We start from the raw sequence: 22,096 nt of genomic DNA on the forward strand, positions 1-22,096 counted from the left end.
TCATATAGACCCCAGCATTGAATAAATTGAAATATTTCTAAAACTGGTCAATCTCAGACATTGACCTTCTATTATTTTCAAGTGTTAGAATCAGTTTAGTTTGTTACTATCCGCCATTTTCTTGTGGAGTTGCTGGTCTTTTTCCTCTGGTGCTGGGTTTGTCTTTGGCCAGGTGTTTTTTTCACTCTTTATTAACCAGCACCTGCACCCCAGTCCTTGCTGGACAAGTGTTAATCTGCTTGAGCTCTAGCTTGATGCTTTGCTTAGTGTTCTGTGTGTGTTATTTGTGCAGTACTGGTACCTCTGGTTCTGCTAGCCTTAGTTTCTGTTTTCTATTGGTTTCTGCAGCCTTCTCTGTGTTTTCTCCTAGGAAGTGACCCATTTTTGTACCCAGTCCTTAGTTCTTTTAGGGTATCCCTTTCCCTTATCTATAGGTCTTCGCTTGAGATTAACATAGGATCGTCGGTGGGTCTATTGGCAAGGAATGGGTCGCCCACTCTATCGTATGGTTTCAGCCTAGTCATAGTGCAGGGTCAGTTTTCCCTCTTCTACCTTAGTCCTGTGTTGCAGATCCGTAACAGTTTGTCCAGTGAGAAAGAAGTATAAAAAAAAAAAAAAAAACCCTCCAGGATTTCTGCAACATGAACAGAGTTCAAGATCTTGCTCAGCGTCTGCAAGGGTTAACGTTGGAAGTTGCCAGCTTACAGCAGCACATGAGTAATTGCCCTGGAATCCACTCTGAAGAACCTAAGGTGGGATCACCTGAATGTTTTTCTGGTAAACTGCAGGAGTATTTTTCCTTTAAAAATATATGTTAACCTTATTTTCGGCTTAGACCCTTGTCTTCAGGGGCTGAATTACAGCGTGTGGGGATTATTATGTCGTTATTGCGAGGTGAGCCCCAAGTTTGGGCATTTTTGACCCTTGTTTGATGTCTGTAGAAGCGGTTTTTTTTTTGCTATGGGGGTGTTATATGATGATCCTGATCGTGTCACTACAGCCGAGGCAGAACTCAGACAGCTGAAACCAGTGGTCTGCAGAGGTCAGCTGGAATGATCCAGCACTCAAGAAACAGTTTTTAGTTGGTTTGAATGACAGGGTTAAAGATTTGTACATTGCATATCCTGCACCTGCTATGCTTGAGGCTGCTATGCAATTAGCTATCCGGGTGGATAGTAGATTAAAAAGTAGACAGAATGAGGAGAATGTTTCAATTTTGCTGGAGAACCCCGTTAACTGTGGGGAGCCGATGCAACTTGGGGCGATGTCCTCTCATTTCCAGGAAAGGCAGAGAATATTCTCAGAGTGGCTATGTCTTTATTGTGGTAAGGCTGACCATTTTGTTAAGCAATGTGAAGGACGCATAGACAAGGAAAAGAGAAAAAAAAGTAAATCAGAATAACCATCCCTTTCGCATTGCATTTTTACGGTCGGCAGGAGTTTCTTTTTCTGGTAGTTCCACCTGTCGTGGTCATTCGATTAATTTTCAAGTGATGGTGGACTGTGGTTCTGCACTTAATTTGATTGATCAACAATTTCTTGACAAGTATAAGATTGATTCTGCATCTTTATCATGCCCATTTCCTGTAGTGGCGATTGATAACACTCCTCTAGGACATAGGTGTGTTTCTCTAAAGGTCACCGGGTTTCCACTCACTGTGAATATGGAACACCAGGAATCCTTAGATTTGTTTGTACTTGATAAATTGCCTTTTCCAGTTGTCCTGGGGTTACCTTGGTTAAAAATGCACAATCCTGTACTGGACTGGTCGTCAAGTACGATAAGATCCTGGGGTCAGGAGTGTTAAGGGAAATGTTGTGATGTACACATTGCAGCTGTTGTGAAAAAAGAGCTACCTGAAACTATTCAGGAATTCTGGAAAGTCTTTTCAGAAGTGGAGTCATAAGCTCTCCCAACTAATAGAGATTACAATTGCGCTATTGAGTTTGTCTCAGGTGCTACTCTCCCCAAGAGTCATTTATTTAATCTGACGATTCCCGAGAGGGAGGCCTTAAAGGAAAACCTGCAGACTAGTCTTGCTGCAGGTCATATAAGACCCTCTAAGTCCCCTGTGGCAGTGGTGTTCTTTTTTGTAAAAAAAAAAAAATGTGGGTCTTAGGCCATGTCTGGATTCAGGGAGATTAATAGGATCACTGTGCACAATCCTTACCCTTTGCCACTAATTCCGGATTTGTTTAACCAATTAGTTGGAGCCAAGTGGTTCTCTAAGATCGATCTCCGTGGGGCATATAATTTGCTGCGGGTTAAAGAAGGCGATGAATCGAAGACAGCCTTTAATACCCCGAAGGTCATTTTGAGTGTCTAGTTATGCCTTTCGGCCTTACAAATGCTCCAGCGTTCTTTCAAAATTTAATTAACGACATCCTGAGGCTGTTGATCAGTAGGAGTGTCATTGTTTATTTGGATGATATTTTGATCTATTTGCCCTATCTGGAGTGGCATTGGCATTGAGTACGTGAGGTTCTGCAGATTCTGAGAGAAAACACACTCTTTGCTAAACTGGAGAAATGCGAGTTTGATGTACAAAAAAAATAGTTTTTTGGGGTATTTTGTTTCCAGTGATCGTTTTGAGATGGACCCGGTGAAGGTTCAGGCAGTATTGGAGTGGCCTAGACCTGAATGCTTGAAGTCGATTCAGAGATTTTTGGGGTTTGCTAATTATTATAGAAAATTCATAAAGAATTTTTCTGTTATCACAAACCTCTTACTGATATTACTAAGAAGGGTTCCAATACTGTTCAATGGTCCCCTGAGGCTGTTAAGGCTTTTGAGCATCTCAAGGAGAGGTTTAGCTCTGCTCCTGTTTTGATCCAGACAGATGAGACTAAGCCCTTTCTGGTAGGGGTGGACAGTAGGAATGGGGGCTGTTCTGTCCCAGGAGGGGGAGGATGGGGTCCATCCCTGGACTTTCTTTTCTAAAAAATTTTCAGAGGCGGAGCTCAACTACGATGTTGGGAACCGAGAATTGCTGGCTATTAAGCTTGCGTTTGAGCATTGGAGACATTTTTTGGAGGGCACTAGACATCCTATACAAGTCTTTACTGATCATAAGAACCTGATCTACCTGGATGCTGCTAAACATTTGAATGCCCGTCAAGCTAGGTGGGCATTGTTTTTGCCCGATTCCATTTCTCTGTGACATATATCCCTGGGACAAAAAATGTTAAAGCTGATGCTTTGTTTCAAAGTTTCTCCCCAGCGGTTAATACTGAAAAGGAAGAATCTATTCTGCAGAAAGGGGTGGTTGTGGCAGCATTTGGTTCTGAGTTGGAAAATAGCATTCTTAAACCCCAGGATGCGGCACCAACTAACACTCCGTATGGGAAATTATTTGTGCCTAAAGCCCTGAGGAGAGCATTGTTTACTGAATGTCATGAGTCTTGTTTGGCAGGTCATCCAGGGATTGCCAAAACAAGAAAGTTGATCAGTCAGAGTTTCTGGTGGCCGGGGTGGCTAAGAGAAATTGTCAAGTGGGTGCGTCAGTGTACCGCGTGCGCTAGGTCTAAGGCTTCTCATGCTCCGGTAGCAGGGTTGCTTTGCCTGCTAGAGGTTCCTAGTTCTCCATGGACGCATCTTGCAATGGATTTTATCACTGACCTGCTGGTCTCTGAGGATTTTTCTGTTATCTGGGACGTTGTGGAAAGGTTCAGTAAGATGTGTCATCTGGTCCCGTTCAATAAATTACCCTGCGCTAAGACACTTGCCAGGGCATTTGTGAAAGAACTCCATGGTGTTCCATGCTTTTGGCGTGCCTTTTGTGACAGACTTAAGGTTCATTTGTTATTTTCATCGGGATATCATCTGCAGTCCAATGGACAGACCGAGAGGAAGAACCAGGACGTTGAGCAGTTTTTGAGATGTTTTGTAGTGGACAATCAGGAGATGTGATCGGAATATCTACCATTAGCTGAGTTTGCTCTCAATAATCATACGTCTTCTTCGGCTGGGTGTTCTCCTTTCTTTTGTTGTACAGGGAAGAATCCATCTTTTGGTCCTTTTTCTAGGATTGGGGAGGCGGTGCCTGAGGAGAAGAGTTTTTCTGGAAATTTGAAAAGGGTTTGGACCAGTGCGCTCCATAATCTTAAACAGGCTAATAGGAGGTCTAAGAAATATTTTGACAAGAGTAGAAGGGAGGCAAGGTTTGTTGTTGGGGACATAGTTTGGTTGTCCTCTAGGAATCTGCGTTTGAAGATCCCTTCTAAAATTTGGGGACGAAGTTTATAGGACCTTCCAAAGTGGTTCACATTGTCAATTTGGCAGCGGTGAGATTAGACATTCCTTCATCCTGAAAAATTAATTTAGTTTTCCATGTATCTTTGCTAAGGAAGATTGACACACCAGATAAGGTGGCTATGCCGTCTGCTCCTCCAATGGATGAGGACTGCGAGTTTGAGATTTCACGCATTCTTGATTCCAGGTGGCATAGAGGAGGGTTACAGAATCTTGTGTCCTGGAAGGGTTTCGGTCCCGAGGACAGTTCCTGGGTGAAAGCTGTGAACATCTCAGTCTCAAGGTTAATTAAGGCTTTTCACAGGAGATTTCCAAATAAGGTCCGGCTTAGAGGATCCGGAGGATCCTCATTAAAGAGGAGGTACTGTTGGAATCTGTTTAGTTTGTTACTATCCGCCATTTTCTTGTGGAGTTCTGGCTGCTGGTCTTTTTTCTCTGGTGCTGGGTTTGTCTTTGGTCAGGTGTTTGTTTTACTCTTTACTAACCAGCACCTGCCTCCCAGTCCTTGCTGGACAACAGTGTTAATCTGCTTGAGCTCTAGCTTGGTGCTTTGCTTAGTGTTCTGTGTGTGTTATTTGTGCAGTACTGATACCTCTGGTTCTGATAGCCTTAGTTTTGGTTTTCTATTGGTTTCTGCAGTCTTCTCCGTGTTTTCTTCTAGGAGGTGACCCGTTTTTGCACCCAGTCCTTTTAGGGTACCCCTTCCCCTTATCTATAGGTCTTCGCTTGAAATTAACCTAGTATCATCGGTGGCTCTATTCGCAAGGAATGGGTCGCCCATTCCATAGTAGGGTTTCAGCCTAGTCATAGTGCTGGGTCAGTTTCCCCCCTTCTTAGCCCTGTGTTGCAGATCCGTAACATCAAGTAACATATTTCTGCTTATGTTGATGTTATTTTGAATTTGTTTTTTAATTTTGTTTAGTTATTTAGTTAAATTTTCTAAGTTATTTTCAATTTTCTGTGTTTGGGACTCTCCTCACCCCATAGTACCTTTATTGTCTAACTTTTTTTTTTTTTTTATTATTTTCTGTTTATTCACAGGTTTTGTAAAATAATTGTAAATAAACAATGGCTAGATTAACTGTGATGACTCCTGATGAAATATTGGCAGCTTTGGATGCTTATACTGATGTCGATACTGATAATGAAGGTAATTTGGAAAATAATTTGAGCTGGGTCGAAAGTGACGCAAATCTTGATGCCGCATCGGATTCAGACAGCAAATAAAATGCTATTCTGTCTGACACTGGTTACGCTAATTCCTCGGATGATGAGGTCAATGACGATGATACTTCAGGTGAAATTCTTGGCAAAGATGGCTATAAGTGGTTGCTACAGCCAAAGACTATTCAACGAACTCCAATCCCAAACATTGTCAAGGCCAAACCAGGACCAAAGGGTGATGGACATTTTGCAGATACGCCCTTGAAATCATTCGAACTTTTTTCAACAATGCTTTGATTGAAGAAGTCGTCAAATGGACGAACCAAAAAATTCAAAGTGCTAAAGTGAAATACAAGACCCTGTCTGGATATTTGAATGACACAAGCATTAACAAGATTTGTGGTTTATTTGGAATTCTGCTCTTCTTGGGTGCTACAAAAAGTGTACAAATCATATAGAAAATGCCCTAACATTAAAACATATTTTATTGTTTAAAAACCAAGGCAAACTGCCAAAACCCAACCAAAACACAAAAAAAAACCGTGCTCAAACAAACAAAAAAATACCCAAAAACTACGGGGCAATACACACTAGATAACCCTAGCACAAGCAACTAAATGCGCCCCTGCCTACCTGCGGAGGTTGACGCCCTAGGGGGGAGCGTTGTGGCGCCCCCGCTCCACGATGACTAGCCCTAGTGGCCCTATTAAACCCTAGCGCCGCTAGTGAGAGCCTCTACCCATAAGCTAGAGGATCCTCTATCACTAATACATTGAACTTGCCTGTGCTAGGGAGAAGCTATATCCCCAATATTAAAAACATTGTATGAACACATGGCAAGTATTAGGGACACCATATATAACCGCACTGTGGGAGATCACTTATATGTATAAGCCTAAGTACTCTATGTATTAACTGCTGCGCAGGGTATGCGTCATTAATTTAAACCTCCTGCAACAACAACAAATCCGGTGTTTATATCGTGCTTTGCATCAACAGAAGTGGCATGGGTACTATGACTCCGTTTCTAACAGGAAATCCAGCACAGGTTCAACCACCTGTGGCCTCCTCCTCATCCTCTGCCTCTTTTTTGGAGCAGAGTGCGAGAACAGGTTATCAACTCAGAACCCGATTCCATTGAACAGGGGCCAAATTATAAACCTGTCCTCGCACATACTCTCAAGGGAAGAACTTAGTGTACTCCAGAGGGGCCTCAATTTCGTTCCAACGAACCACTTCAATTGTTTTGAGTGGACAAAAGATCTCAACCTGTTTTGTAGGAAATTAAAATGGCAAAAATTCTTTAAGCATAAAACTCGTGAGGAATGCCATGATTTAGGACTTAGGGAGGAAGATCTCGAAGGGTATGAAGCCCTATATGGTCTGCTTCAGGAGAACTACAGGGCCCCTGAGGAAGGGAAGGGCCCATTTACCTCCCTAAGGAATAAAAGTGTGAGGATGCCACCACAGGGGGATATGGGAAATATTGACTTATTCTTGCTATTGGTAGAGAGGGACCTCAAGAAACTTGGGAAAAAGGATTGGTATAGTGAGGACAATCTCACAGAGAGTGAAAGGGGGGCACTGGATACCCTCAAAAGAAATGACCAACTTATTGTAAAACCCTCAGATAAAGGGGGAAACTTAGTCCTTATGGACCATCTGGAATATCACACTATGTGTACTACCATCCTGCAGGATAAAACAACATATGAGATACTTGAAAGTAACCCACTTGAGGCCTTTAAGAGTGAATTGAGGCTAATTCTGGAGGAAGCTATATCCCATAAACTTATTTCATCAAGTGAATTTGACTTCATGTTACCTAAGTGTCCCTTGGTGGCGACATTCTACACACTTCCCAAGGTACATAAGGGGTGCCACCCCCTTAAAGGACGTCCGATCGTCTCGGGGGTGGACTCCTTAACACAAAATTGTGGAATCTATGTGGATCAGGTTCTCCGCCCTTTTGTCACCTCCATCCCGTCTTATCTGAGGGACACGTCCGATCTGCTACTCAAACTAGAAGGAATGCACTTGGGGGAAGATATGTGGCTAGCTTCGATTGATATTGAAGCACTTTACAGCAGTATCCCGCACCAAGCAGGGATAGATGGGGTGAGATACTTCTTGCAACAAAGATCAGTTACGTGCTGGAAGCACAATGAGTTTGTGCTTAACATCCTCAGGTATATCCTTACCCATAATGCATTCAGTTTTGATGGTAAGTACTTCCACCAGCTCAGGGGCACCGCGATGGGGTGTACCTGTGCCCCGTCGTATGCCAATATGTTCCTGGGCTGGTGGGAGGAAACCGTAGTCTTTGGAGGTGATGGTAGATGGTGGGATGAATATATATCTATTTGGTATAGATATATAGATGATGTGTTTTTGGTGTGGACTGGTCCTAAGGAGAAGTTTGAAGCATTTATGAGCCATCTAAATGTGAATAATGTCAGTCTTAGGTTCACTTCTGAGATTGCAGAGAGGGAATTGGCATTCCTAGATTTGAAAATTGTTAAAGAACAAAATGGAGGTATTGCCACGAGTATTTATAGGAAACCGACGAGTACAAATAGCCTGCTGCATTGGCAGAGTCACCATCCGACCTCCCTTAAGAGAGGGATCCCTAAGGGCCAGTTCCTTAGGTTGAGGAGGAACTGTTCCAGATATAATATGTTTAAAAGTCAAGAAGGGGACATGTATAACAGATTTAATGAGAAGGGATACCCAAGACATGTTCTTAATAGAGCTTATGATGCTGCTAAAAAATCTGACAGACAAGCCCTTTTGCAGAAACACACAAGAGGGAATTCGGATGACACTCTAAGGATCATTGGTACATGTGATACACAACATCAGGAGATCAGGAGAATTCTATCTAGGCACTGGGATGTACTGAGGTTTGATCCGGATCTCAGGGACCTTGTGGGGGAGCGCCCCAATATCACATTTAGAAAGGGTAAATCCATTAGGGACATGTTGGTCCATAGCCAGTACCAGAGACCGAAGCCAAAGGACACATGGCTAAATAGGAGACCATGTGGTTTCTTTAGGTGTGGGGACTGTAGCTTATGTAAATGGATGAGACCCTGCAAAAGGTTCCAAAGCGCAACTACGGGTAAAACCTTCTACCAACGTGAATTTTCTAATTGCAAAACAGAAGGTGTAGTATATGTGGCATCCTGCTCCTGCCCGAGAGATTATGTGGGAAAGACCAAGAGGGAGATTAGGAGAAGAGTGGGTGAGCATATGGGAGATATCCGTAATAAAAGGGACACCCCACTGGCCACACACATGCACACCTACCATAGTGAGGATCCAACGGCTGTGGGATTCACGATTATAGAGGTTGTTAAGGTGAATCCAAGGGGGGGCAACCATGATAGAATGATCCTCCAACGCGAATGCGAGTGGATCTTCAGGTTAGAGTCCCTGGAGCCAAAGCGACTGAATGAGCAGATATCATATGCATGCTTTCTGTAATTTTTGATAGGTGGGGGGCCAACCTATATGCGAGTATTTCTTGAATCTGTGGTTTTGTCGAATGAAACCGAGCCATACCAGAATCTTGATGGATTCCCTATATTTATGGGGAATCACATGGATTTCCATGATATATCTAAGTGGGCATTGTCCCTGTACATATCCCTATATATACCTGCTTGTAGTATTTACCGCTTCACTACATCTGGATCCTCTGCTACCATGTAAACTTTTTGGTCATTCCTTGAGCTCACTGTGGGGAGGTCAATAGGCACATTATGTCCTGTACCTGTTGGAATATCTGGAAAAGATGTATGGGTTGTTTTTTAGCCACCGCTACTTGGATCTATAAAAATACGGACATGCATCTATAATCCTGTGATATCTCAAATAAGTATAGCACCTGATGCTGACTCTATGCTAAAGTTGGGGGCAAGGACTACCCCCAGTGAGGGTACAGATGGGATATATTTATAATTTCTGTGCATCTATGGTTGAATAGTATGAGCCAGGCGTGGGCTCTATATACAGTGCCGCCGTAACTATACTGCAGCTCTTATGGTAGGGTTTGATGTATATAATGAGAGCTGCAGATAAAGTAGTGATCAGGCAGTATATTTTGCCTAAGAAAATATGGAAGGAATGTCTGGCATTAGTCTTACTGAGCTCAATGAATACCTTTGTGCTATATGGGACTCTACGGGATTGTGGATGGTGGGTGATCTGCAGCCGCTCCGTGCTGGGTATTGTTGTCAGGGTAACACATTGTAGAAGCGACATGCGCAGTGCGCTCTATTTTGTTATACTTGGTCGCTTCCTGGTATGCATTGTTGCCAGGGCAATCTGCTGTGTGGGGGACGTGCGCAGTATGTTCCATCAGGTGCGCTCGGTATGCAGGAAAACCCTGAAGCGGAAGTGGTCATGGATCGGCGTCACCAGAGGACTGTCCTTTACTGGTGATGTGCGGTCCAAGACAGGCATGCGCAGTGACTCTGTCTGTGTTTCGGAGCGGACATGCGCAGTTAATGGCCCTGGACGCCACAGGAAATGGAAAGGAGGGGCCCTCTACATGATGTGGCTGGCGGGGATTACAAAAGCAGGTATTTTTCTATCGGCAGATTGCTTACCATCAGATATGACACGTATCATTTTTACATCAGGCCTCCTGATGAGCCGGAAGGGGCGGAACGCGTAGAGGCGTTAAAGAATAAGGGCGTATGGGGAACCACCGCTGATAAATCGGGAGATGAGTATCTGTATATCCCATTCTCTATGGTGTTGATGCAAAGCACGATATAAACACCGGATTTGTTGTTGTTGCAGGAGGTTTAAATTAATGACGCATACCCTGCGCAGCAGTTAATACATAGAGTACTTAGGCTTATACATATAAGTGATCTCCCACAGTGCGGTTATATATGGTGTCCCTAATACTTGCCATGTGTTCATACAATGTTTTTAATATTGGGGATATAGCTTCTCCCTAGCACAGGCAAGTTCAATGTATTAGTGATAGAGGATCCTCTAGCTTATGGGTAGAGGCTCTCACTAGCGGCGCTAGGGTTTAATAGGGCCACTAGGGCTAGTCATCGTGGAGCGGGGGCGCCACAACGCTCCCCCCAGGGCGTCAACCTCCGCAGGTAGGCAGGGGCGCATTTAGTTGCTTGTGCTAGGGTTATCTAGTGTGTATTGCCCCGTAGTTTTTGGGTATTTTTTGTTTGTTTGAGCACGGTTTTTTTTTTTGTGTTTTGGTTGGGTTTTGGCAGTTTGCCTTGGTTTTTAAACAATAAAATACGTTTTAATGTTAGGGCATTTTCTATATGATTTGTACCTATTTTCCCTACTATATGAATTTTTCTAGAGATTACTAGTGCTACAAAAAGTGGAAAAGAAAGCACAGCAAGTGTTTGGAAGAAAGATGGCACTGGAAGGCCAATTTGCATAGCAGCTATGAGTCAGAAACGTTTTTTATTTCCTCTGTATTGCTTGCGCTTTGATGACACCACCACTCAAGATTAAAGACAGGAAGCTGACAAATTGGCACTGATTAGCAAGATTTACAATCAATTTGTCTTGGCTTGTAAAGCGAACTACTCTCTTGGAGTTGGGTGTACTGTGGATGAATTTTTGCTTGGATTCAGAGTATGGTGTGGCTTCAAACAGTACATACCAAATAAGCCAAGTAAATATGGAATCAAGGTATATGTCATGGCAGACAGCAAGATCTTTTATTCAGTTTCTTTGAAGATTTATAAAGGATCTGGAACTCATGCTCCAGGATTGCTGATTCCTACCCAAGCTGTGCTGGATTTCATTCCTACAATTGTTGGAATGAGCAGAAATGTTACAACGGACAATTACAACAGTTCAATTCCCTTGGCTTTGGAGCTGAAGGCTTGCAGTTTGACTTTGGTTGGCACATTGAAGAAGAACAAAGCTTGTATCCCTCCAAGCTTTCTGGCTAAAGCCGATCAAGGAACTGTTCAGTATGCTTTTGATCATGCAAACAACTTTACATTGCTGTCCATTGTGCCAAAGAAGAACAAGATAGTTGTGTTTCTGTTGACCATGAATCGCAAAGAAGAGAAAGACAAAAAAAACGGAAAATAAATTCCTCCTACAATAGCCAAAAAGGAGGCAAAGATAGTCATGATCAAATGTGCAGCTTGTACAGCAGTGCTAGAAAAACAAAATCGGTGGCCAATGAGGGCCTTTTATGGAATGATTGACAGCGCTGTGGTGCATGTGTATGCTATTTTTATTGAAAATGTACCTAATCTAAGAAGTTGGACAAATGCAATAAGTTTTTGAAGGAAGTCGCAGTTTCACTGATCGCTCCATATGTGAGTCAGCGATAGGATGTGCATCAAACACCAAACGATGTCAAGCAAATCATCCGCAGCTGTGGAATTTTGCAGGCACCATTTGACGTTCCAAGTGACACCAGCAATGTTACAGGACAGCGCACACGGTGCTATGTTTGTCCTCGATCAAAGGACAAAAAGATGAGATTTGTTTACAATGACTGCAAGAAGTTCATTTGTGAAGAACATGGCACTATGACGTGCAGTGAAGGCAAGGGCTAAATGTATTTTCAGATCATTTGTTGTCATGTTTTTACTAAAATCCACACAGTTGCAGTTATTGTGTTTTTTTAATTGAATTTGAATACTTTTAGTTATTAGTAATGTATTTTGGGATAAATTTCAGTTTGTGGTTGATGATGACAAATAAATCACTTCAAAGTTATGTTTGATTTCATAACTGTGTTCTGAAATGATGACAGAAAAAAACTTGATCATTCAGAACAGCCAGTATGTTCATTTTAATGAAATATGACGATTTTGAGCCTGGGGTCATATAGACCCCATGGTACCAAAGCAGTGATTTGTTTCATGGTTCCACAGCAGGGTTAAGATGATCACACAGCTTTAGTGTGACCCTAACAACAGTGCCTGTCTGTGTATCAGCTGTTCCTGTCTGCACCTGCCAGTGTCTGGCTGTATACAAGCCTTCCGTGCCAGTGGTTTGTTGAGCGGTGGCCAGAACACAATGAGACAGAAAGGTGATTACGCTCCTACAGTGTGTAGCACTGACGTGAGAAAGATCACCAGAGTTTATAGGTGATGTACCCCGGTAACCTCACTGATATCACCGCTTGCTGTGTGAGAACTATCTCATGTGTTTAGTACTGGAGGCACATGTACATAAATAAGCATTTATGTTAAATCATTTACTTACACTCAAGAAGGTAAACTGCATTATGCAAAGAGACATTATATGTTAGTTTGCAGCTATCTACAGTATTCTTCATTCTGAAACATATGCTTACATTAAATAATTACATGAAATTGAAAACAAATCCGTAGCTCAGTTTTGAAAGTATCCATATCCATAAATATCCAAAAGCCTAATTTACAATAAAACAAACACATTTTGTTTATAATTTTTGACTGATATTCTAGCACTCTAATTGAAGGTTATGTACATAATTTTAGGATTTTTTTTTAATAAAAGACCTCAGCACTAACATTTTAATTGAATGATTATAATACTGTTAGAATTGAGATAGCAACTCTAGGACGCCAATTCATTAATATTAGTAATTTTCCTGTTTGTGCTTTATAATTACTTAATTTTTAACTTTACTTGATTTCATCTGTCGTTAATTTTTTTTCCTCAATTGATGATTGTAGCTATGATCATCCAGATACTTTTCAGCCTAAATGATCATTTGCAACTTTTCAAAATGTCACACCATCCTTGTTGCCATTGTACAATGTACTTCAGCTCCCCCAAAAATAAAATACCTGACTACCATTAATTATCTTTTTGTGTGCAGGTGATGACTAATCCTGTGACCTTGTGGTCTAAATATGCCCCCTCCCCCAAAAAAAAGCAAGACAAAAAAAACAATAATTCATTTTGTATCAAACTCATCTTTCATGTACCCATTCTAACAAATGTGGCCAAGAAATGGAAGAATATACCACAAGGCAAAAAGATAAATCACTTAAAAAATGCAAATGAGGAATTGGCACCAAAAATGTCTTGTTTCTATTGGTAGCACCTGTAATAGTTTAGGATTCTTTTATTTTATACACTATTTATGATATTTGAATACTTAGAAAAAACTGTTAATTGGAGCTTCAGGAGAAAAGTAAATTGGAAAACAGGAGATGCATAAAAATACCGAGTAGATATAATTACTGTCAAATTGAAACTTGAGAGTTCAGTTTTACAAGACAGTGGTGCTATATTATGACGCCAAAGCATGTATCTACCCCAATTTATAACATGGCTGAGAATCCCAACAAATCACATTTATTCCTATCTAGCACATTGAAGGTACCGTATTTTCTGGTGTATAAGATGACTGGGCGTATAAGACGACCCCCAACTTTTCCATATGAAATATGCAGTTTGGGATATACTCGCCGTAAAAGATGGGGGTCATCTTATACACCCAGTCATATTATACGGCATTGGTTCCCAGGGTCTGGAGGAGAGGAGACTCAGCATACAGGGCTCCAATCCGTCACAGACACACACAAATGTTGTCAAAGTCCCGATTAATTTTCAATAAAACTTAACTCAATTCGTGCATCTTCATAACAGACATAATCCAACAATCTTCAAAAGACATAAAAACTTCTCCTCCTGCACTTTCCCTGGTCTTTTTCTTCAGCTTATCTTCAGCACCGTTGCTTCCAGACCCGCAGTCGCCTGGGAATTCCAGCTTTCCGATACTAGGTGCTCCCCATCCACTTTCCCCATTCTGGGTGAAAAATCAGGTTGCCTCTGCAATTCCTGTTCGGACCGTAAGTCCCGGACGTCACGGGAGGTAACTCACAGACAAGCCACCGACCCTTCCAGACCGCCTCGCTTTTCACGTGCTTTAAGATCTAACATCTCCAGACCTGCTTCCCTCAATGCTTCTTCTGTCTCTTTCAACTCTAACTCACCACACGACTACTACCACTCCTTCTAGAACAATTCATCTCACTCTGCTCTAGCTCCTCCCACTAACTGAAAATTACCTCAGAAAGGCACTCTCCCTGCCACCACACTGGCTCCGTCCCCTTTCTCAACTGTCACTACTCTGAGGGAAATCAGTTCTCAACACAATCTAATCTCCTACTCTACAGTTACCCCCTTAATACTAACCCACAACTACACTGCCATAACCCTTACCAATGCTGATCTACCACTGCCACTGACTGTCCCTATTCCTGTCCCTAACACACATATATCAGAACAGAGTCAGCCATTATCATATTAAACAGTGTCAACTATCATAACCTACACAGGGCACACAGCAAACACAAAACATACCTGGTTTCATTAGGTAGGCATGCACAGGAATGCAGGGCTCAAACCAGCCGCCCGCACACCCCATTACAGCCGCCAAGGAGCTGGGTGCCACAACATTCCCCCTCAGGGAGCCAACCACCCCTGACAGATAGAGGTGCAGTATAGGACATATATAGGGTTTATTAGGTTACACACATACAATATCCTTTTGGTGTATGTTGTTAGTCTTTAATAGTTTTGCATATTAAGTGTTGTGTGTCAGCTCCTGACATTTTCAAGGTGATTTAAATAAAGTTGTCATCTTAATATACTAGATTCCTCTAGGATTCCCTACTGACTGAGACCTTGTAAATTTGATTTTTGCCCTAATTTTTGCTGCTTTCAGATTAGGTGGAAAAATTCTGGCAACAGATTCCCTTTAACTCTAACAACAGCAATATGTGTAAATGGATACTTTTTCCTTTCGGAAATCATTCTGGTTTGTCAAAAATTCTTTAATACAGATACAGTCAAAGTCATAGAGAAAGTCTCATTTATGATTATACCAAAAGGTTGTGTCTCACAGGACTCTCTGGGATTGTTTCTTTAGGTTCTCAAGTGTCATGTATGATTACTCTGAGAGCACCTCCCACTTGTGAAGGGCATAAAAATTATCACTAAATAAAATATCTTTTAAACTGTATGGCAGACTTAAAAAAATTGAAATAACTAACTTATAGCACCATGGGGCTAAGGAGCATTGTACACAAAAAAAAATTGTTCCAGTTGATATTTTGGAAGATTTCTCTGAAGACATGGTACCAGAGGAGAGGTGATGTAGTAAGCGCATGCCTCCCAACTTTTGAAGACTAGAGAGGGACAAATATTGCTGCATTCTATGTGCACCACAGCAAATTTTGTCCTTGTCCCTGGCCACAACCCAATCCACCCACATTAACCATTTCTTTCTACCCTGGCAGGAGGAAATGTCAGAGGGGTGTTGGTAGAGAGTGAAATGCAGCAGATGCTCGAGGCTGCTTGGGTGTAGATCCAAATCCACGATTGTCGCTGTATCTGGGACAGTTGGGACTAGAGATGAACTTCCTGGTGGCTGGATGGGAGGCAGTGAATCTCTTATCTTCTGGCATCCCCAGTGTTGCTTTTGATCACCCAAGGCCGGTGTGATGTCATCTGTACGTCCTGCTCATCTTTAGTTGGAACCTGTTGATTTAATTTTGCTCCTTCATTCAAAGTTGTAGAACATTTTTATCTTTATGTAGCTTCACTATATGACATCCAGCTTTTCATGTCTGTAAGGCCATGCCCACACGTTGCATAAATACCGTGTTTATTGTTTTCTGCAGATGTCCGCACCAAACTAAACAATTATCTTCTCTGATTGCTCCTTTCTTTATGCCTTTTCCCCCTTGTTTGATGCATTTTTGGTGCATATATGAAGCATCATTTTAATAGGGTTTTTATATTACAGAAAAGCTTTGCTTCTGCACTAAATAAAGGAACTATATTTTTTTTACATGCTTTTTAACTTTCCACATAGAAGACAAGAGAAAAAAAGCAGCAAAACTGCACTGTTCAGTCATGTCTTTAGACGCACAGTAGTTTTTATGAATTCACATGTGTCACGATATGGTATGAAATATCATATAAGTTTAGTTCTGTTGCTAGCAAGCTGTGGGCTAAAAAAAAAAAAACCCCTTCCCTTTCACTCAGCCAAGAGCTGCCTTGTCAATGTACATGGGGGAAGAGAGTTTTATTGACGAAAGGTATTTACGACCGGCATTTCCTGCCGTGTAAGCTCTTGTCCAGCAAGAACTGGATTCTAAGTCTCTAGAACCATGCGGTCCTTTGTTCCATTTTTGTAAGATATTAGGCAGACGATGTAAGATAGGAAAATGGTAGATATATCTTCTTATTCTCCCTTGGTGGATCTACGCATCACTCTAAATACAGGCGTCTAACTCCATCGGGTGAAGAAGTAAGGATTGCTCTGTAAATAATAGGACATATTTGATCTCATTAGAAAGCCCACGTTAATCCGAGATGAATGCTGGGTATGGTACGTTTATGACATGTTCTGGAGCGAAGTTACGGGCATCAGATATATTTAATGCACAGTGAGTAACCCTGACGAGGTAGGAGGGGTTGGAAAAGCCAGCCCTTTCTGTGAGGTCACAGACTGTAGGTTTTAAGTGCTGGCAGGCATCCAAGAGATCAGATTTTGAGCTTCTTGTCTTTTCCTGAAGTGCCCGCAGCACGTCCAATGAGCTGGGACGTATGGTTGCCTGCAATGCAATGATCTGAGAATATGTGAGTGTTATCTTTTCTTCATTTAATCCTTTTATTTTCATAATTACCTTGTACACATTTGCAATTGTCTCATTTGTAACATCTTTGTAAAATATTTTGATAAAGCACTGCCTAACCTTTCTGGGGTATAATATTTAATACTAGTTCGTTCTTTATGCTCTAAAAACGTACCCTGTTATGGTTCTCAATGGCAAGAGAACATAGCCCCAGCAAACATAAGAACTAGCTCTTGGAAGGATGGAAACTAAACTGACCATGAACTAAACCTGCCGCACAACTAACAGTAGCCGGGTAGCGTAGCCTGCGTTTTATCCCTAGACGCCCAGCGCCGGCCGGAGGACTAACTAATCCTGGCAGAGGAAAATATAGTCCTGGCTCACCTCTAGAGAAAATTCCCCGAAAGGCAGACAGAGGCCCCCACAAATATTGGCGGTGATTTAAGATGAAATGACAAACGTAGTATGAAAATAGGTTTAGCAAAATTGAGGTCCGCTTACTAAATAGCAGGAAGACAGAAAGGACACTTTCATGGTCAGCTAAAAACACTATCAAAACACCATCCTGAAATTACTTTAAGACTCTAGTATTAACTCATAACATCAGAGTGGCAATTTCAGATCACAAGAGCTTTCCAGACACAGAAACGAAACTACAGCTGTGAACTGGAACAAAATGCAAAAACAAACAAGGACTAAAGTCCAACTTAGCTGGAAGTTGTCTAGCAGCAGGAACATGCACAGAAAGGCTTCTGATTACAATGTTGACCGGCATGGAAGTGACAGAGGAGCAAGGTTAAATAGCGACTCCCACATCCTGATGGGAACAGGTGAACAGAGGGGATGATGCACACCAGATCAATTCCACCAGTGGCCACCGGGGGAGCCCAAAATCCAATTTCACAACAGTACCCCTCCCTCAAGGAGGGGGCACCGAACCCTCACCAGAACCACCAGGGCGATCAGGATGAGCCCTATGAAAGGCACGGACCAAATCGGAGGCATGAACATCAGAGGCAGTCACCCAAGAATTATCCTCCTGACCGTATCCCTTCCATTTAACCAGATACTGGAGTTTCCGTCTGGAAACACGGGAGTCCAAGATTTTTTCCACAACGTACTCCAACTCGCCCTCAACCAACACCGGAGCAGGAGGCTCAACGGAAGGCACAACCGGTACCTCATACCTGCGCAATAATGACCGATGAAAAACATTATGAATAGAAAAAGATGCAGGGAGGTCCAAACGGAAGGACACAGGGTTAAGAATCTCCAATATCTTGTACGGGCCGATGAACCGAGGCTTAAACTTGGGAGAAGAAACCCTCATAGGGACAAAACGAGAAGACAACCACACCAAGTCCCCAACACAAAGCCGAGGACCAACCCGACGCCGGCGGTTGGCAAAAAGCTGAGTCTTCTCCTGGGACAACTTCAAATTGTCCACTACCTGCCCCCAAATCTGATGCAACCTCTCCACCACAGCATCCACTCCAGGACAATCCGAAGATTCCACCTGACCAGAAGAAAATCGAGGATGAAACCCCGAATTACAGAAAAAGGGAGACACCAAGGTGGCAGAGCTGGCCCGATTATTGAGGGCAAACTCCGCTAAAGGCAAAAAAGCAACCCAATCATCCTGATCTGCAGACACAAAACACCTCAAATATGTCTCCAAGGTCTGATTCGTCCGCTCGGTCTGGCCATTAGTCTGAGGATGGAAAGCAGACGAGAAAGACAAATCTATGCCCATCCTAGCACAGAATGCTCGCCAAAATCTAGACACGAATTGGGTACCTCTGTCAGAAACGATATTCTCCGGAATACCATGCAAACGGACCACATTTTGAAAAAACAGAGGAACCAACTCGGAAGAAGAAGGCAACTTAGGCAGGGGAACCAAATGGACCATCTTAGAGAAACGATCACACACCACCCAGATGACAGACATCTTCTGAGAAACAGGAAGATCCGAAATAAAATCCATCGAGATGTGCGTCCAGGGCCTCTTCGGGATAGGCAAGGGCAACAACAATCCACTAGCCCGAGAACAACAAGGCTTGGCCCGAGCACAAACGTCACAAGACTGCACGAAGCCTCGCACATCTCGAGACAGGGAAGGCCACCAGAAGGACCTTGCCACCAAATCCCTGGTACCAAAGATTCCAGGATGACCTGCCAACGCAGAAGAATGAACCTCAGAAATGACTTTACTGGTCCAATCATCAGGAACAAACAGTCTACCAGGTGGGCAACGATCAGGTCTATCCGCCTGAAACTCCTGCAAGGCCCGCCGCAGGTCTGGAGAAACGGCAGACAATATCACTCCATCCTTAAGGATACCTGTAGGTTCAGAATTACCAGGGGAGTCAGGCTCAAAACTCCTAGAAAGGGCATCCGCCTTAACATTCTTAGAACCCGGCAGGTAGGACACCACAAAATTAAACCGAGAGAAAAACAACGACCAGCGCGCCTGTCTAGGATTCAGGCGTCTGGCGGACTCAAGATAAATTAGATTTTTGTGGTCAGTCAATACCACCACCTGATGTCTAGCCCCCTCAAGCCAATGACGCCACTCCTCAAAAGCCCACTTCATGGCCAAAAGCTCCCGATTCCCAACATCATAATTCCGCTCGGCGGGCGAAAATTTATGTGAGAAAAAAGCACAAGGTCTCATCACGGAGCAATCGGAACTTCTCTGCGACAAAACCGCCCCAGCTCCGATTTCAGAAGCGTCGACCTCAACCTGAAAAGGAAGAGCAACATCAGGCTGACGCAGCACAGGGGCGGAAGAAAAGCGGCGCTTAAGCTCCCGAAAGGCCTCCACAGCAGCAGGGGACCAATCAGCAACATCAGCACCCTTCTTAGTCAAATCAGTCAATGGTCTAACAACATCAGAAAAACCAGCAATAAATCGACGATAAAAGTTAGCAAAGCCCAAAAATTTCTGAAGACTCTTAAGAGAAGAGGGTTGCGTCCAATCACAAATAGCCTGAACCTTGACAGGATCCATCTCGATGGAAGAGGGGGAAAAAATATATCCCAAAAAGGAAATCTTTTGAACCCCAAAAACGCACTTAGAACCCTTCACACACAAGGAATTAGACCGCAAAACCTGAAAAACCCTCCTGACCTGCTGGACATGAGAGTCCCAGTCATCCGAAAAAATCAAAATATCATCCAGATACACAATCATAAATTCATCCAAATAATCACGGAAAATGTCATGCATAAAGGACTGAAAGACTGAAGGGGCATTTGAAAGACCAAAAGGCATCACCAAATACTCAAAGTGGCCCTCGGGCGTATTAAATGCGGTTTTCCACTCATCCCCCTGCTTAATTCGCACCAAATTATACGCCCCACGGAGATCTATCTTAGAGAACCACTTGGCCCCCTTTATGCGAGCAAACAAATCAGTCAGCAGTGGCAACGGATATTGATATTTAACCGTGATCTTATTCAAAAGCCGATAATCAATGCACGGCCTCAAAGAGCCATCTTTCTTAGCCACAAAGAAAAAAACGGCTCCTAAGGGAGATGACGAAGGACGAATATGTCCCTTTTCCAAGGACTCCTTTATATATTCTCGCATAGCAGCATGTTCAGGCACAGACAGATTAAATAAACGACCCTTAGGGTATTTACTACCCGGAATCAAATCTATGGCACAATCGCACTCCCGGTGCGGAGGTAATGAACCAAGCTTAGGTTCTTCAAAAACGTCACGATATTCAGTCAAGAATTCAGGAATCTCAGAGGGAATAGATGATGAAATGGAAACCACAGGTACGTCCCCATGCGTCCCCTTACATCCCCAGCTTAACACAGACATAGCTTTCCAGTCAAGGACTGGGTTATGAGATTGCAGCCATGGCAATCCAAGCACCAACACATCATGTAGGTTATACAGCACAAGAAAGCGAATAATCTCCTGGTGATCCGGATTAATCCGCATAGTTACTTGTGTCCAGTATTGTGGTTTATTGCTAGCCAATGGGGTGGAGTCAATCCCCTTCAGGGGTATAGGAGTTTCAAGAGGCTCCAAATCATACCCACAGCGTTTGGCAAAGGACCAATCCATAAGACTCAAAGCGGCGCCAGAGTCGACATAGGCATCCGCGGTAATAGATGATAAAGAACAAATCAGGGTCACAGATAGAATAAACTTAGACTGTAAAGTGCCAATTGAAACAGACTTATCAAGCTTCTTAGTACGCTTAGAGCATGCTGATATAACATGAGTTGAATCACCGCAATAGAAGCACAACCCATTTTTTCGTCTAAAATTCTGCCGTTCACTTCTGGACAGAATTCTATCACATTGCATATTCTCTGGCGTCTTCTCAGTAGACACCGCCAAATGGTGCACAGGTTTGCGCTCCCGCAGACGCCTATCGATCTGGATAGCCATTGTCATGGACTCATTCAGACCCGCAGGCACAGGGAACCCCACCATAACATCCTTAATGGCATCAGAGAGACCCTCTCTGAAATTCGCCGCCAGGGCGCACTCATTCCACTGAGTAAGCACAGCCCATTTACGGAATTTCTGGCAGTATATTTCAGCTTCGTCTTGCCCCTGAGATAGGGACATCAAGGCCTTTTCCGCCTGAAGTTCTAACTGAGGTTCCTCATAAAGCAACCCCAAGGCCAGAAAAAATGCATCCACATTGAGCAACGCAGGATCCCCTGGAGCCAATGCAAAAGCCCAATCCTGAGGGTCGCCCCGGAGCAAGGAAATCACAATCCTGACCTGCTGAGCAGGATCTCCAGCAGAGCGAGATTTCAGGGACAAAAACAACTTGCAATTATTTTTGAAATTTTGAAAGCAAGATCTATTCCCCGAGAAAAATTCAGGCAAAGGAATTCTAGGTTCAGATATAGGAACATGAACAACAAAATCTTGTAAATTTTGAACTTTCGTGGTAAGATTATTCAAACCTGCAGCTAAACTCTGAATATCCATTTTAAACAGGTGAACACAGAGCCATTCCAGGATTAGAAGGAGAGAGAGAGAGAAAGGCTGCAACATAGGCAGACTTGCAAGAGATTCAATTACAAGCACACTCAGAAC

Source organism: Ranitomeya variabilis, chromosome 5 (assembly GCF_051348905.1).
Source record: "Ranitomeya variabilis isolate aRanVar5 chromosome 5, aRanVar5.hap1, whole genome shotgun sequence".
NCBI lineage: Eukaryota > Metazoa > Chordata > Amphibia > Anura > Dendrobatidae > Ranitomeya > Ranitomeya variabilis.